The sequence below is a fragment of the Lepidochelys kempii genome, chromosome 4 (assembly GCF_965140285.1).
Source record: "Lepidochelys kempii isolate rLepKem1 chromosome 4, rLepKem1.hap1, whole genome shotgun sequence".
Classification (NCBI taxonomy): domain Eukaryota; kingdom Metazoa; phylum Chordata; order Testudines; family Cheloniidae; genus Lepidochelys; species Lepidochelys kempii.
Window position 1 is genome coordinate 29,802,949 of NC_136383.1, and position 15,849 is coordinate 29,818,797.

General features: G+C 43.0%; 2 protein-coding genes across 7 annotated transcripts in view; one reads left to right on the forward strand and one right to left on the reverse strand.

Annotated features, from left to right (window-relative positions):
• The window catches only part of INTS12 (integrator complex subunit 12), a 32,586-nt gene extending 23,847 nt beyond the window's left edge, over window positions 1-8,739 (reverse strand). Inside the window, exon 1 of the mRNA XM_073340836.1 lies at window positions 8,601-8,739. The gene's annotated coding sequence lies outside the window, so the exon portion shown is untranslated. The remainder of the gene's footprint in view (window positions 1-8,600) is intronic.
• The window catches only part of GSTCD (glutathione S-transferase C-terminal domain containing), a 124,257-nt gene continuing 116,680 nt past the window's right edge, over window positions 8,273-15,849 (forward strand). For 4 of the 6 annotated variants that reach the window (XR_012158506.1, XM_073340830.1, XM_073340834.1 and 1 more), the window contains exons 1-3: window positions 8,273-8,828; window positions 9,299-9,452; window positions 11,173-11,353. The gene's annotated coding sequence lies outside the window, so the exon portion shown is untranslated. The remainder of the gene's footprint in view (window positions 8,829-9,298; window positions 9,453-11,172; window positions 11,354-15,849) is intronic. The other 2 variants (XM_073340832.1, XM_073340833.1) reach the window with 2 other exon arrangements.

The window sequence follows — 15,849 nt, forward strand, 5'->3', positions numbered from 1 at the left end:
TCACAGTCGAGAAGCGAATGGCCATAGCCCTGTGGAAGCTTACAATGCCTGATAGCTACCAGTCAGTCGGGAATCAGTTTGGAGTGGGCAAATCTACTGTGGGGGCTGCTGTGGTGCAATTAGCCAACGCAATCATTGACCAGCTGCTATCAAGGGTAGTGACTTTGGGAAATGTGCAGACCATTGTGGATGGCTTTAATGCGCTGGGCTTCCCTAACTGCGGTGGGGTGATAGATGTAACGCATATCCCTATCTTGGCCCCGGAACACTGAGGCAGCCAGTACATAAACCGCAAGGGGTACTTTTCCATGGTGCTGCAAGCACTGGTGGATCACAAGGGGCATTTCACCGACATCAACGTGGGATGGTCGGGAAAGGTGCATGACGCAAGTTCAGGAACTCTGATCTGTTTGAACAACTGCAGGAAAGGACTTACTTCCCAGACCAGAAAATTACTGTTGGGGATGTTGAAATGCCTATAGTTATCCTTGGGGACCCAGCCTACCCCTTAATGCCATGGCTCATGAAGCCATACACAGGCACCCTGGACAGTAGTAAGGAGCAGTTCAACTATAGGCTGAGCAAGTGCAGAATGGTGGTAGAATGTGCTTTTGGACGTTTGAAAGCACGCTGGTGCAGTTTACTGACTCGGTTAGATCTCAGCACAAACCAATATTCCAACTGAAATTGCTGCTTGTTGTGTGCTCCACAATATCTGTGAGAGTAAGGGGGAGATGTTTATGGCGGGGTGGAAGGTTGAGGCAAGTCACCTGGCGGCCAATTTCACACAGCCAGACAACAGGGCAATTAGAAGAGCGCAGCAGGGCGCGCTGCACATCAGAGAGGCTTTGAAAGCCAGTTTCATGACTGGCCAGGGTACGGTGTGAGAGTTGTGTTTGTTTCTCTTGAAGTTACCCACCCCCTATATATATGAAAGGAAATAAAGTCACAATTGTTTAAAAACTGTTCTTTATTATTAGTTGCACAACACACTGAGAGAAATAAGAAGGTACACCGGAGGGGAAGGAGTAACTGGGGGATGGGGGGTGGAGGAGGAGGGAAGGACAAGTCCAGAAACCAAATCAAAACTTCGGATATGCCAGCTTTCTGCTGCTTGTGCAATCCTCTGGGGTTGAGTGTGGGGGTCCCCGTAGCGTCCCCCCGCCATGTTCTTGGACGTCTGGGTGAAGAGGCTATGGAACTTGGGGAGGAGGGAGAACGGTTATACAGGGGCTGCAGTGGCAATTTGTGGTCTTGCTGCCTTTCCCGTATTAGATCCACCATACAGCAGAGCATGTCAGTTTGCTCCCCCATGAGCTTGACCATAGCATCCTGCCTGTTCTCATCGCGCATGTCCCTCCTCTCTTTGTGTTCATGTAATGCTTTACGGGACTTGGCAATTGTTTGCCTCCATGCATTCAGCTGGGCCCTATCAGTGCGGGAGGACTGCATGAGCTCGGCGAACATGTCGTCCTGACTTCGTTTTTTCCACCTTTTAATCTGGATCAGCCTCTGGGATGGAGTAGATAGGAGCCACGTTGAAATATTTGCACCTGCGGGAGGAGAAAAAGGGAGGGTAGTATTTTAAAAGATACATTTTAGAGAACAAAGGGGACACTTTCTCAGTGAAACAGGCAATTCATAATACACAGCACATGTTTTTTCTGTACAAGGTTGCATTTTGCCTCTTATACTGAAGTGCCTGCCATTTTGGTGTGACTAAGCCATCACACATGGCCGGCCAACAGAATTCAGCTTGCAGACAGCCATGGTAAGCCCTAGGGGCATGCGGGGTTCTGCTTCTTCTGCATTCATTTCAATGCTTTCAAACTGCTGGGCCCCCTTTCCCATTGCAAGCAATGCCTGGTGGATTTGCCATATAATAGGAGCACCTGCGGGCTCTGTGGGATGATCACTTCACACAACACCCACCCACCCACACCCACTGTGTGGCTCCGATGAGGCTCTGAGCAGGAATGAGCCCTTTAAATGCGAACAGCCCAGCGCAGCTGGGTTTCCCCACACCGCGTGGCTCTGATCAGGCTCTCACTCACCAGAAGTGCCTTCTCCAGGGTCATGGTCCAGGAGCCCGCACTGGGAGTGGGGGGAGGCTATTGGGTCCAGCATTAAGAATAGTTCCTGTCTAGGGGGAAAACGGATTCTCCACTTGCCGCCTGTGCACTGTCCTCCTCCTCCTCTTCATCCTCCAATAACTCATCCTCCTCACTCCGTGCAACTCCCCCCTTGCAGGTGTCCATGGACAGTGGTGGGGTACTGGTGGCGTCACCCCCTATAATTGCATGCAGCTCATGGTAGAAGCGGCATGTATGGGGCTGTGACCCAGAGCGCCCGTTCGCCTCCCTGGCTTTTTGGAACATTTGCCTGAGATCCTTGATTTTTGTACGACACTGCTCTGTGTCCCTGGAGTAGCCTCTTTCTGTCATGGCCCTGGAGACTTTAGCATACGTATTTGTGTTTCTTTTTTTGGAACGTACTTCTGCCATAACAGATTTGTCTCCCCAACATGCAGTGACCGTTCGGACCATGCTGGAGCTCGTCTATGAATCCGAGTCTGCGAGGTCTCCTGTGATGGTGGACTCTGCCCGGTTGCATATGATGGTGGACTGTGCTGATGGTCGCCTGTGCTGATGGTGACCAAAGAGGAAATGAAATTCAAAAGTTCCTGGGGCTTTTACTGCCTACCTGGCTAGTGCATCGGAGTTGAGAGTGTTGTCCAGAGCGGTCACAAGGGAGCATTCTGGGACAGCTCCCGGAGGCCAATAACATTGAATTGCGTCCACATTACCTGTAACCCGGAACTGCGATCTCGATTTTAGCGCTACTCCACTTGCCGAGGTGGAGTACAGAAATTGGATTAAAGAGCAATTTAAATCGAAAAAAACAGTTTGGTCGTGTGGACGGAATCAGTTCTATTTCGAATTAACTCGGCTAATTCCGAAATAAACGCATACTGTAGACCAGGCCTTAGAATCCAGAAATGTCAATTAATAGTTCAAAATTTTCCTTCCAATATGTTTCACGTTGTAGTTGTCAATACTACATTTCACTTGTCAACATGCTGTCAGTTCACCTGTGTTTTTTTGGTTCCACTTCATCACAGTCTTCTCTGGTTTTGACTAATTAAATAATTTTATGTCTGCAATTTTTGCTCTCACTGACACCCCACCCTTTTTGCAGATCACCAATATATTAAATACCTACCCTAGCACACTGCATGCACCCATTGCCCAATATAACATATCGCCTGGCTAAAAATTGACCTTTTATTCTTACTCTTTGTTTACAGTTTTAGCTCTATGACAGAGCACGGCCTTTCACAGAAAGGCTTTTAGCCTCTCATTAGGGACCTTAAAAGCTTTTTGGAAGTCCAAATAAATTATATTAACCAGTTCTCCTTTATCCATTATTTAGTAAATTAGAGCAACATATTTTTTAAGACTGTTGATTAATCGCAGTTAACTCATGCGATTAACTCAAAAAAATTAACTGCAATTAAAAAAATTAATCATGATTAATCACACTGTTAAAGAATAGAATACCAATTGAAATTTATTAAATATTTTTGGATGTTTTTCTACATTTTCAAATATATTGATTTCTATTACAACACAGAATACAAAGGGTACAATGCTCACTTTATATTATTTTTAATTACAAATGTTTGCACTGTTAAACAAAAGAAATTTGATTCAATTTACCTCATACAAGTACGGTAGTGTAATCTCTTTACCGTGAAACTGTAACTTACAAATGTAGATTTTTTTTGTTTGTTACATAACTGCACTCAAAAACAAAACAATGCAAAACTTTAGATCATACAAGTCCACTCAGTCCTACTTCTTGTTCAGCCAATTGCTAAGACAAACAAGTTTGTTTACATTTACGGGAGATACTGCTGACTGCTTCTTATTTACAGTGTCACCTGAAAGTGAGAACAGGCGTTCTCATGGTACTTTTGTAGCCGGCGTTGCAAGGTATTTACATGTCAGATATGCTAAACATTCATACGCCCCTTCATGCTTCGGCCACCATTCCAGAGGACATCCTTCCATGCTGATGGTGCTCGTTAAAAAAATAATGCGTTAATTAAATTTGTGACTGCACTCCTTGGGGAAGAATTGTATGTCTCCTGTTCTGTTTTACCCGCATTCTGCCATATATTTCATGTTATAGCAATCTCGGATGATGACCCAGCACATTTCCATTTTAAGAACACTGTCACAGCAGATTTGACTGGAGTCGGACTGAGTGGACTTGTAGGTTCTTTTACATTGTTTTATTTTTGAATGCAGTTATTTTTTGTACATAATTCTACACTTGTAAGTTCAACTTTCATTATAAAGAAATTGCATTACAGTGCTTGTATTAGGTGAATTGAAATATACTATTTCTTTCATTTTTTACAGTAGAAATGTTTGTAATAAAAATAAAGTGAGCCCTGTACGCTTGGTATTCTGCATTGTAATTGAAATCACTATATTGGAAAATGTAGAAAACACCCAAAAATAAATGGTATTCTATTATTGTTTAACCGTGCAATTAATTGTGCAATTAATTTTTTTAATCATGCGATTAATCATGATTCAATTTTTTAATAGCTTGACAGCCCTAATAATTTTCCACTGAAGAATAAGTGCTAGTTTGTTTGTGTTTTATATTCAAGTTTCATAGAATCATAAAATATGAGGGTTGGAAGGGACCTCAGGAGGTCATCTAGTCTAACCCCCTGCTCAAAGTAGGACCGATCCCCAATTAAATCATCCCAGCCAGGGCTTTGTCAAGCCTGACCTTAAAAACTTCTAAGGAAGGAGATTCCACCACCTCCCTAGGTAACGCATTCCAGTGTTTCACCACCCTTCTAGTGAAAAAGTTTTTCCTAATATCCAACCTAAACCTCCCCCACTGCAACTTGAGACCATTACTCCTTGTTCTGTCATCTGCTACCATCTGCTACCACTGAGAACAGTCTAGATCCATCCTCTTTGGAACCCCTTTTCAGGTAGTTGAAAGCAGCTATCAAATCCCCCCTCTTTCTTCTCTTCTCTTCCTTTTATTCTCTTCTGTAGACTAAACATCCCCAGTTCCCTCAGCCTCTCCTCATAACTCACGTTCATTGTACTTCAGTGCAGTTCATTGGTCTGTCATTTCCAGGACCATCCCAATGCCTTTTTATATGAAAGTGAAATTTGCTACTCTCCATTCCTCCCACAGAGAGAATTATGTTCATGAGACTGAATTTTTTGTTAGCAGCTCAGCCACATAAGTTCCTTCAGAACTCTGATTTTCACTATTTGATCCACTGACTTCTTGTTCTTTATCAGTTTATTCCAGGACCTCCTCTTCTGAAACCTCAGTCCCAAAGAATACCTCAAGCTTTATTATATGAAAACTATGGTCTTTGTGATTAAGAAAGATGCAAAGAATCAGTTGAGCTTTTCCATAATTGCTCCCTTCTCCCCCTGCTAGCCCAGGAAACCCACCAATTCTCTTGGAGGCTACCTGCTTCTAACAATTATATATTTTCATCTTTGTATTAGCTAATTGCTGTTCAGATTCAGTTTTAGCTCCTATTCTCTAATTTTCTTGCCCCTAGTTCACATGCCATTGTACTGGTCCATGTCTTTCACCAGTGGGCACCGGTGAAGGTGCATGGTTAAGGGGTTGAGGTGATCCCGCGGTGTCTATCTTAAGGAGATTTTTCTGGAAAGGAGGGTATGGAGACAGACATGCTGACAGGGAACCTGGATTGAGGACAGACTTTGTTTCTGCATTCATATAACCATGACTTACTGATTGCTGCCTAAAAGCTGCCTCACTTCGGGGAAGTGGACATAGAGATACTGGACACTGCCTAAGTGCGCGTTATGGTTTGTTGATTTAGGTCACTGGTTAATTGTTTCATGGTTTATACTCAATTGTTTATCCTCTCCAACCATTTCTAATTAATGCATCACCTTGTTTAATAAACTGAAGTTCACCAGGTTCTGGAAAGCCCTTAGATATTGTCTTCATGGAGATTTTCAGGTGGAGGATCAAAACTGAACTCTGGGACCAATCACAAAGGCACAATTTTAACCTCTGTAATATACCCACTTTGGACGTAAGAATTATTTACATTCATAGATTCCAAGGCCAGAAGGGACTGTTGTGATTATCTAGTCTGACTTCCCGTATAGCACAGGCCATAGAACTTCCCCATAATTTCTGGAGCATCTCTCTTAGAAAAACATCCAATCTTGATTTAAAAATTTCTAGTGATGAAACATCCCCAGTTCCCTCATGACCCCATGGTAAATTGTTCCAACTGCTAAAAATTATACCTTATTTCCAATTTGAATTTGTCTAGTTTTAATTTCCAGCCATTGGATCGTGTCATACCTTTCTCTGCTACATTGAAGAGCCCATTATTAAGTATTTGTTCACCAAGTAGTCATAGACTGCTGCAGTCAAATCACCCCTTAAATCTCTGTTAAGATAAACAGATTAAGAGTCCTTGAGTCTCTCATTATATGGCATGTTTTCTAATTCGTTATTCATTCCTGTGGTTCTTCTCTGAACCCTTTCCAATGTACCAATATCATTCTTGAACTCTGGATACCAGAACTGGACAGAGTATACCAACAAAAGTTATGCCAGTGCCAAGTAAGGCTTTATATTAGATTCCCTTTAAGAAGAGAGCAGTGATCTCAAATCTACTAATTCCTTGTCTTGAGAATTATTTAAATATACAAAATCAAAATATAAAGGTCAAAAAGTGACTATAGTCTTTCACCACTGCAAATTTTAAACCATAGGCTGACTATACTACACATGAAGATAAATTATGCCAAAATTACATGCATTCATTTCTTAACTGAATATTTGTCGATCTAATCCCTCAACCCGCTCTCTGTCTGGTTTTAGATTGTGAGTGCCTGGGGGCAGGCATTATGCCTTCTTCTCTATATGGAAAGCACGTATCACATGATGGGGTGCTACCACAAATAAAGAATAACTGTCCACAGCCAAATCCTTCAGTTTTATTCCAATGTTAACCATTTAACTAGTTTACATTTAACTCAGGTGTGAATATACAGGCTGCGTCTTCAAAGGAAAACGTGTTTTAATCTGGAAAGAGATTCAGTATTCAAGTGAAGTTCAAAAATCATACTATCAGAGTTGGAAAAGACCTACTAGGACCAGTTCCCTGACAGAAACAATTTCCTGCTAGCGTTTACCGGCCGCGGGAGTGTCCTGCCTGGCTCTTGAGCTCCCGGGGAGGCTAGTCTCTGGCCCCTCCCCTGCTCTTCCGTGCAGCCTCAGCTTGCCGTGCCACCAGCACTCTGGGCGGTGGGCTGCGAGCTCCTGCAGGGCAGTGCCACGGTGTGGCTGGCTCAGGCCGGGCCGCATGGCTGCCAGTCCTGCTGCTCTGAGCGGCATGATAAGAGGGCAGGGAGCGGGGACATTGGATAAGGGGTAGGAGGTCCCAGGGGGAAGTCAAGGGACAGGGAGCAGGGGTGGTTGGATGGGGCGGAGATTCTGGGGTGGGGGGCGGTCAGGGGATGGGAAATGGGGGGTTGGATAGGTGTGGGAGTCCCAGGGGTCCTGTCAGGGCACAGGGGTGTGGATAGGGGTGGGGCAGTTGGGGGAGTTGGATAGGGCGTGGGACTCCGGGGGTGGGGTGGGGATGGTTAGGGGCGGCGGGTCCCAGGAGTGGGGGTTGGATGGGTTCAGTGGTTCTGAGGGGGGCAGTTGGGGGCAGGAAGTGGGAGGGGGCAGATAAAGGCGGGGGCCAGGCTGTTTGGGGAGGCACAGAATTCCCTACCCCTCCCTCTGTACAGCTTTGGAGCCCCGACATGGCCCTCAGGCCAAAGAGTTTGCCCACCAACAGCGCCCAGAAGCACAGCTAATGAGAACCTTCCATTATCAGTCACTATAATGACCTAAACTCAGCACTGTCTACAAAAATCAAGTGCTCGCATCTGTGTGGCAGGATAGGGGAATTACTCATTGTGTACAGCAAAAAAACAAAACGGCACGGATGATTAAAGCAAAATAAAGTGGCCATTTATTCTCCTACAGGGAAACTTCAGCACTGCCAGGGGGCAGGGAAAGGGTCTCATCACTAGGTGGAGAATAAACCGTTGGTTTGTACAGTGGTAAGTTTCCTAAAAGCCTGAAGGCATAATCGCATCGTCAGGAAACCAGCCAGTCAAAGAGAGGGAGTGGCTCGGCCCAGTGATCAGCCCCCCGGCACTGCAATAACACCACCCTCCCCCCCGGGGCCGACAGCCTGAGCGGGCCCGGAGGGAGGCCTCGGCTTTGGGTCGGGGCAGCTCGCCCGGCCCCCGGCACCGGAGGGGTTTCTCTGCACGTCTGCAGTGAACCCGCGGGCTCCGTCCCTACCCGGGCTGTGCAGCGCCGAGCTCGGCCCGGCCGCTCGCGGGTTAGGCCCAGCGCTACCGCCGGGCAGGCTGGGGAGCCCGCGGGACTCAGGGACGGCATTGGGGGGTGCGGGGCGCAGCCTGTGCCCCGGCTCCTGTCCCTGCCCTGGGCCCACCTCACCCGGCCCCTCCCAGGAGCCTCCGCCCGCTCCTTACCCCTCGCCGCCGGCCCGGCTCCGTCCCGTTCACCGCTCCCCGGCGCGCGGCTCGTGACGCAGAGCGGAGCCCGGGCGCCGGCCGCGCTCGCAAGCCCGCGGAGCGGCAGGAAGGACCGGCGGCGGGAGGCAGCGTGCGGAGGAAGAGGCGGAGCCGGGGAGGAGGCGGCTGAGCGGACTGAGGCGGGGGAGCGGGGAATCTGCCGCGTGGGGCCGGGGCCGGGCCGGGGTAAGCGGGGTTGGGAGCGTGTGGGGCCGCGGAGCCGGGCCCAGGGCACTGACGGGATGAGGATGTGGGATGAAGCCTCCCCGGGACACAGGGAGGGGCAGGTGCTGAGGCTGGGGGCGGGGGGGGGGGTGAAGCCTCCCCGGGACACAGGGAGGGGCAGGTGCTGAGGCTGGGGGCGGGGGGGGTGAAGCCTCCCCGGGACACAGGGATCGCAGTGTGGGGCAGATGCTGAGTATGTGGGGTGAACCCCTGAGGCACAGGGATCTTTGTGAGGGACAGGTATTGAGGACATGGGGTGAGTCCTCTGTTACCTGGGGTCACTGTGGTCACTCATCACAGGGCTCTGGGACATTCACCCTCAATTTCTCATTTACTTTCCCATGGGTTTTGCTGGTGTGGGCTTGGGGAACTGTCCCCCACTCCCTGGGAGAATGACCTACACCCTCTATATTTGGTAACTAATTCCACAGCCCCCACTGCCATGGATGCATGGCAGAGACCATAGTCCAGGCTATGAATGTGGCAGCCTTCAGGAAGGTCTGTCAACAGGGTTTGAATCCTGGATGTTAAGCCCTGCAGCACAGATTTCTACTATATGAGCTAATGGAGACTCTCCACTACTAGGTAACAGTAGTCAGTTGTTATCTTCTGTTAAAGGGGACAAGGCAGAAGGCAGCAACACAGTCCTTGCCAGTACGATACATGAATAGCTAAAAGATCCAGATATGGTTATAACTGGCATTCACTGCAGAGCTATTAGCAATGAATACATAGGGAAATCACCAAATGAACCAAATAAAAGGGTGACAGATCAATGGTTTGCAACAAATAGGTTGATCTGTTCTGAAAAAGGAAGCTTTTTGGGAACATAGGTTTGCAATACTGGATCAGACCAGTGTTCTATCTAATCCAGTATCCTGTGATCTCTTAGAATGGCCAAGGGCAGAAGCATCAGAGAAAAGGGCAATAAAATCCACAGTGAATAATTATGGAATAACCTGCCTGTGGGAGATGTTCTCCAAATCTCCACAAGTTACTCGTTAATTTATACTCTCAATTCAGCTTCTTTATACCTTTAATTATTCTGTATACCTCTATCTTGTCTCCTCTCTCAAATAAACAGTCCTGGTATTTTTAAAAAAACAACAAAGAGTCCGGTGGCACCTGAAAGACGAACAGATTTATTTGGGCATAAGCTTTTGTGGGTAAAAAGCCTCACTTTTTCAGATGCATGGAGTGAAAATTACAAATACAGGCATAAATATACTGGCACAGGAAGAGAAGGGAGTTACCTTACAAGTGGAGAACCAGTGTTGACAAGGCCAATTCAATCAGGGTGGATGTGGTCCACTCCCAATAATTGATGAGGGGTTGTCAGTACCAAGAGAGGGAAAATTGCTTTTGTAGTGAGCCTTCTCTTCATGTGCCAGTATATTTATGCCTGTATCTGTAATTTTCACTCCATGCATCTGAATAAGTGGGCTATTTTAACTACGAAAGCTTATGCCCAAATAAATCTGTTAGTCTTTAAGGTGCCACCAGACTCCTTGTTGTTTTTGTGGCTACACCTACATGGATACCCCTCTGATACCCAGTGTTTTTAATCTCTCTTCATATAAAAATATTTTCTATTTATCTGGTCATTCTTGTGAGCTTTTTGTGAACTAGGGTTCATTGAAAATTATGCATGGAAACCGTTTTTGAACAAAATTAAATGAAAATTTTTACAGAAAGCGTGTGCTTTCTTTGAATTTTTTAAAAATATTTCATCAGAAAACTAAAAATGTTTAACTTTTTCCCAGAAAGTTAATTCTTTAAATGTAACACTTTCACTTTTTTAATAGCTGAATTGTATACTCTATTTTTGTAACATTCTTTTTGAAATAAGGTGACCAGAACTAAACACGGTATTCCAAGTGAGGACATACCACCAATTTGTGTAGTGTAAATATTTAATGTATTTTTTCTATCCATTCTTTCTATGCTTAAAATCCTATTCCCTCAACTACTTAAGGGGCTGTTCATGTGAGTAAATTACTCCCATGCTCAAATTTTCTAGGGTTGGGGGCCTCACAGTATGTCAACTTTTTTGTTTGATTATGGATTGTTGTTGGTTTTTTTGTGGTATTTTTTGACTGCCATTGCACATTAAGTGAGGTTTGAATGTAGAGAAGAGGATTTGTGCCTTAATTTCAGCAGTAATTCTTATATGAAGAGAGACTAAAAATAAGTTTGTCTTTAATTTTTCACGTGTCCCTTATATTCCTGAAGTATATCTGGTGACTAGGTAATTTTAGTTATATCAGTGTGCCCATCCTAAATTCTGTTGTTGTTGTTTTTATAGCATTTTTCATCTGAGATACTCAAAGAACTTCACAAATGATATAAAACCCTCTGAATATTCCTATTTATTGATGGGGAAACTGAGGCACAGAGGTTAGGTGACTTCTCCCTGGTCACACAGCAAATTGACGTAAATGGGAATATAAATTATATCTCCCGAGTCTGATGTCTTAAAAACACAGGTACTATTTTTGGTGTTCTACATATTTATTGGAATAACCATTACATTTGTAAATAACTTAATGTGATATGATACATGTTAAATGAAAAAGAAACCTTGTTAAATGTTGTCCGGAGTTTTATTTTTTCCATAACAAAACAAACAAACAAAACATTTTGCAGAAACTAAGAGCAATAGAAATGTTTCCATATTTTGTTTATATTTTCCTGGAAACATGTTTTTAAACAAATAAACAGTCCTCTGTGGTGAAACCCAAATTTGTAGCACAGTGAAACAGACTTAATTGATATTTAGCCCATGTTGGAGAAATTTTAAAAAGTGAACAGCATAATTTGTTAAAGTAAATTGGATTTTTAACGTTCTTTTAGTTCTGACCAACTAAGCTTGTCTTAGTTCCATAGGTAAATAAATTTGTTTGTTTACAATATCTGCTCTTCAAGCTATGCAGTATAGCAGATGTTGTTAATTATTTGTATTGCAGCAGCAGCTAGAGGCCCTAACTGAGACTGGGGCTCTGTTGTGTCTAGTACTAGTACAGAGTAAATGGCAATCCCTGTCCCAAAGATTTTGCACTCTAAGTCTACGCTGCAATAAAAAGCCTACAGCACTGGGTCTCAAAGCCTGGGTCAATTGGCTCAGGCTTGCAGGGCTTGGGCTGTGGGGCTAAAAATTGCATGTAGATGTTTGGGCCTCAGCTGGAGCCCAGGCACTATTGTGAGGGGGATGGATCTCAGAGCCTGTGCTCCAGCCTGAGCTTGAACATTATAGTGCAGCTGTTAGCACCGCAGTCTGAGTCCCACAAACCCAACTCAGCTGATCTGGGCCAGCTGCAGCTGTGCTGCTGGTCTTTTATTGTAGTGTATATGTATCTAAATAGAAAAGGGAATGGAGAGAAGGGAGAAGATAATATACAAGCAGAGTGAACAACATGATGGTTTGAAAACATTGTGTTAATTCTGTGATTTTTTTAATGTTTTGGGTGTGGTTTTATAAGGAGCATCAGCTAAAGGACAAGACAAAGGAAGGGTGGTGGAAGGATATATAGGAAAGATAAGGAAGAAGGAGAACATGGAGTGCAGGTACATAAGGCTGATGTGAAGAAACTGCAGGAGGAGTTTGATCAAGCAGCCAGTCTGCACAGGGGAGAGGAAGTTAAACATATGTCTGATGATATCGCTGGTGCCCAAAGGCATGCTGCAGTTGCTTATAAGTTGTAACAGTACTGAGAAAATGATTTCAGATGGATGATTCAAAGTTTGGCTGATGTGACATTCAGGATGGCCACAAAGTCCTGTCTCAGTCCTGCAGCTGGTTCTGTGAGGAAGGAGTCATTTGCAGGATTGGAGTACATTTTTCCTTACCTGTGTAATTTAACACACACTTTTGATTATTAAAACTGAAATAACTTAAAAATTAGGGCTGTCAAGCGATTAAAAAAATTAATCATGACTAATCGCGCAATTAAAAAGGTTTCAGAGTAGCAGCCGTGTTAGTCTGTATCCAAAGAAGGAACAGGAGTACTTGTGGCTCAAATGAATTTGTTAGTCTCTAAGGTGCCACAAGTACTCCTGTTCCTTTTGCGATTAAAAAGTGGTATTGTATTTGAAATATCTTTGGATGTTTTCTACATTTTCAAATATATTGATTTCAATTACAAAATGGAATACGAAGTGTACAGTATCACTTTATCTTTATTTTTGATTACAAGTATTTGCACTGTAAAAAAACAAAATAGTATTTTTCAGTTCATCTAATACAAATACTGTAATGCAACCTCTTTATCATGAAAGTTGAACTTAAAAATGTAGAATTTATGTTTTAAAAAAAAACACCCCTGCATTCAAAAATGAAACAATGTAAAATTTTAGAGCCTTTGTGAGTTAACCTCGATTAATCGACAGCCCTGTTAAAAATCTAATTTACTTTTCACTGTTAATGATATTCATATTTTGCATTTCTCTTGTCTTGGATTGTGAGACTAGGCACTAATTAGGGCTGTCGATTAATCGCAGTAAACTCACGGAATTAACTAAAAAAATTAATCCCAATTAAAAAAAATTGTGATTAATCTCAGTTTTAATCACACTGTGAAACACTAGAATACCAATTTAAATGTATTAAATATTTTGGACATTATTCTACATGTTCATATATATTCTGTGTTGTAATTGAAATCAAAGTGTATATTATTTTTGATTACAAAAATTTGCGCTGTAAAAATGATAAACAAGAAATAGTTTTTTCAGTCACCTCATATAAGTACTGTAATGCAGTCTCTTTGTCATGAAAGTGCAACTTACAAATGTAGATTTTGTTTGTTACATAACTGCACTCAAAAACAAAACAATGTAAAACTTTAGATCCTATATGTCCACTCAGTCCTACTTCTTGTTCAGCCTGTTACTAAGAGAAACAAGTTTGTTTACCTTTACAGGAGATAATGCTGCCTCTTCTTATTTACAATGCCACAGAAAGTGAGAACAGGCATTTGCATGGCACTTCTGTCGCTGGCACTGCAAGGTATTTACGTGCCAGATATGCTAAAGATTCGTATGCCCCTTCATGCTTCGGCCACCATTCCAGAGGACATGCTTCCATGCCGATGATGCTCATTAAAAAAATAACGCATTAATTAAATTTGTGACTGAACTCCTTGGGGGAGAATTGTATGTCCCCTGCTCTGTTTTACTCACATTCTGCCATATATTTCATGTTATGGCAGTCTCCAATGATGACCCAGCACATGTGCATTTTAAGAATACTTCCACTGCAGATTTGACAAAATGCAAAGAAGATACCAATGGGAGATTTCTAAAAATAGCTACGGCACTTGACCAAAGGTTTAAGAATCTGAAGTGCCTTCCAAAATCTGAGAGGGAAGAGGTGTCGAGCATGCTTTCAGAAGTCTTAAAAGAGCAACACTTGGATGCGGAAACTACAGAACCTGAACCACCAAAAAAGAAAATCAACCTTCTGCTCGTGGCATCTGACTCAGATGATGAAAATGAACATGCATCAGTCCGCACTGCTTTGGATTGTTATCGAGCAGAACCCGTCATCAGCATGGACGCATGTCTCCTGGAATGGTGGTTGAAGCATGAAGGGACATCTGAGGCTTTAGCACATCTGGCATGTAAATATCTTGCGACACTGGCTACAACAGTGCCATGAGAATGCCTGTTCTTACTTTCAGGTGACGTAAACAAGAAGCAGGCAGCATATCTCCTGCAAATGTAAACAAACTTGTTTGAGCGATTGGCTGAACAAGAAGTAGGACTGAGTGGGTTGCAGGCTCTAAAATTTTACATTGTTTTATTTTTGAATGTAGTTTTTTGTACATAATTCTACATTTGCAAGTTCCACTTTCATGATAGAGATTGCACTATACTATGTAGAAAAAATCCATAAATATTTAAATAAATGGTATTCTATTATTAACAGTGCGATTAATTGTGATTAATTTTTTTAATCGCTTGACAACACTAGCATTAATCAGTTTCACTTTCTTTCTAGTTAGTGTTTCCTTTTGGTTCTCATGCACTACTAAGAACACTCAAAATGCAAACACTACAGAGATTTGTTCAAAATAATTTTTTCCACTGTTTTCTTAAAGACAAGTTCATGGACATATTTTTCATGGTCTTATTTTTTTCAGAAGAGCCCTGAATTTGGGACAAAACTTGAACTGACAATATCTGTTAAAACCTTTTTTATGTTTAATTCATTAATGAATGTGATAAGCTGGAATGGAAAATCCACTAGTCCCATCCCTATGTCACTTATTGACACTTAATAAAAATACTTTGCTTCTTTACTGAAACAAGACCCAAGTACAACTTTATATAATGTGTTGAACAGTAATTAGAGGCATGTGTGAGAGCCCGTCATGTCTGGAACAGTTTAATAATGACTCTGCCATCTCTGTCTTACACACTTTCAAACTTCTTGTGCTAGAGGAAATGTAAAAAGTCCCATGTTAAATAACGACCAAACCAATCTGGAAGAAGAAGGTGATCAGCAAAAAATCCTTCCTCCTCTTAGTTCTTTTCACATTACTCCATTCTGATTTTCAAAGGGATGACAACTATTTGAAAATGCATATCTATTCCCCATAATTATTTTCTGTCCAATTTTGCTTAAATTTATTATTGCTCAATTCTGCTAAGAGACAGAAAAAAAAATTTAAAGCTGGAAGAAGAGGAGGAAAATGCCAGTTAATGAGCATCTGATTTAGATCACCTTGAGCATGTGGTTTGAATGACATGAGGCAAGGGGTTAGTGCTTCCAGCAGGAGGAGCCAGTGAAACTCACTATGGCCTAGTGTAACCTTGGAAAATTAACTTTTGCTGCAGTGAGTATCAGCAGCATCTCTACATGGTTGAACAGCAATTATAGACCAGGATAAACAACAGAAACAGTCATTTTCTTTTCTGAAATCATGCTGAACTTAGCTTGTACTGGTCTACATGTGTACTTTTACTGTGTTCAACTGAAGCC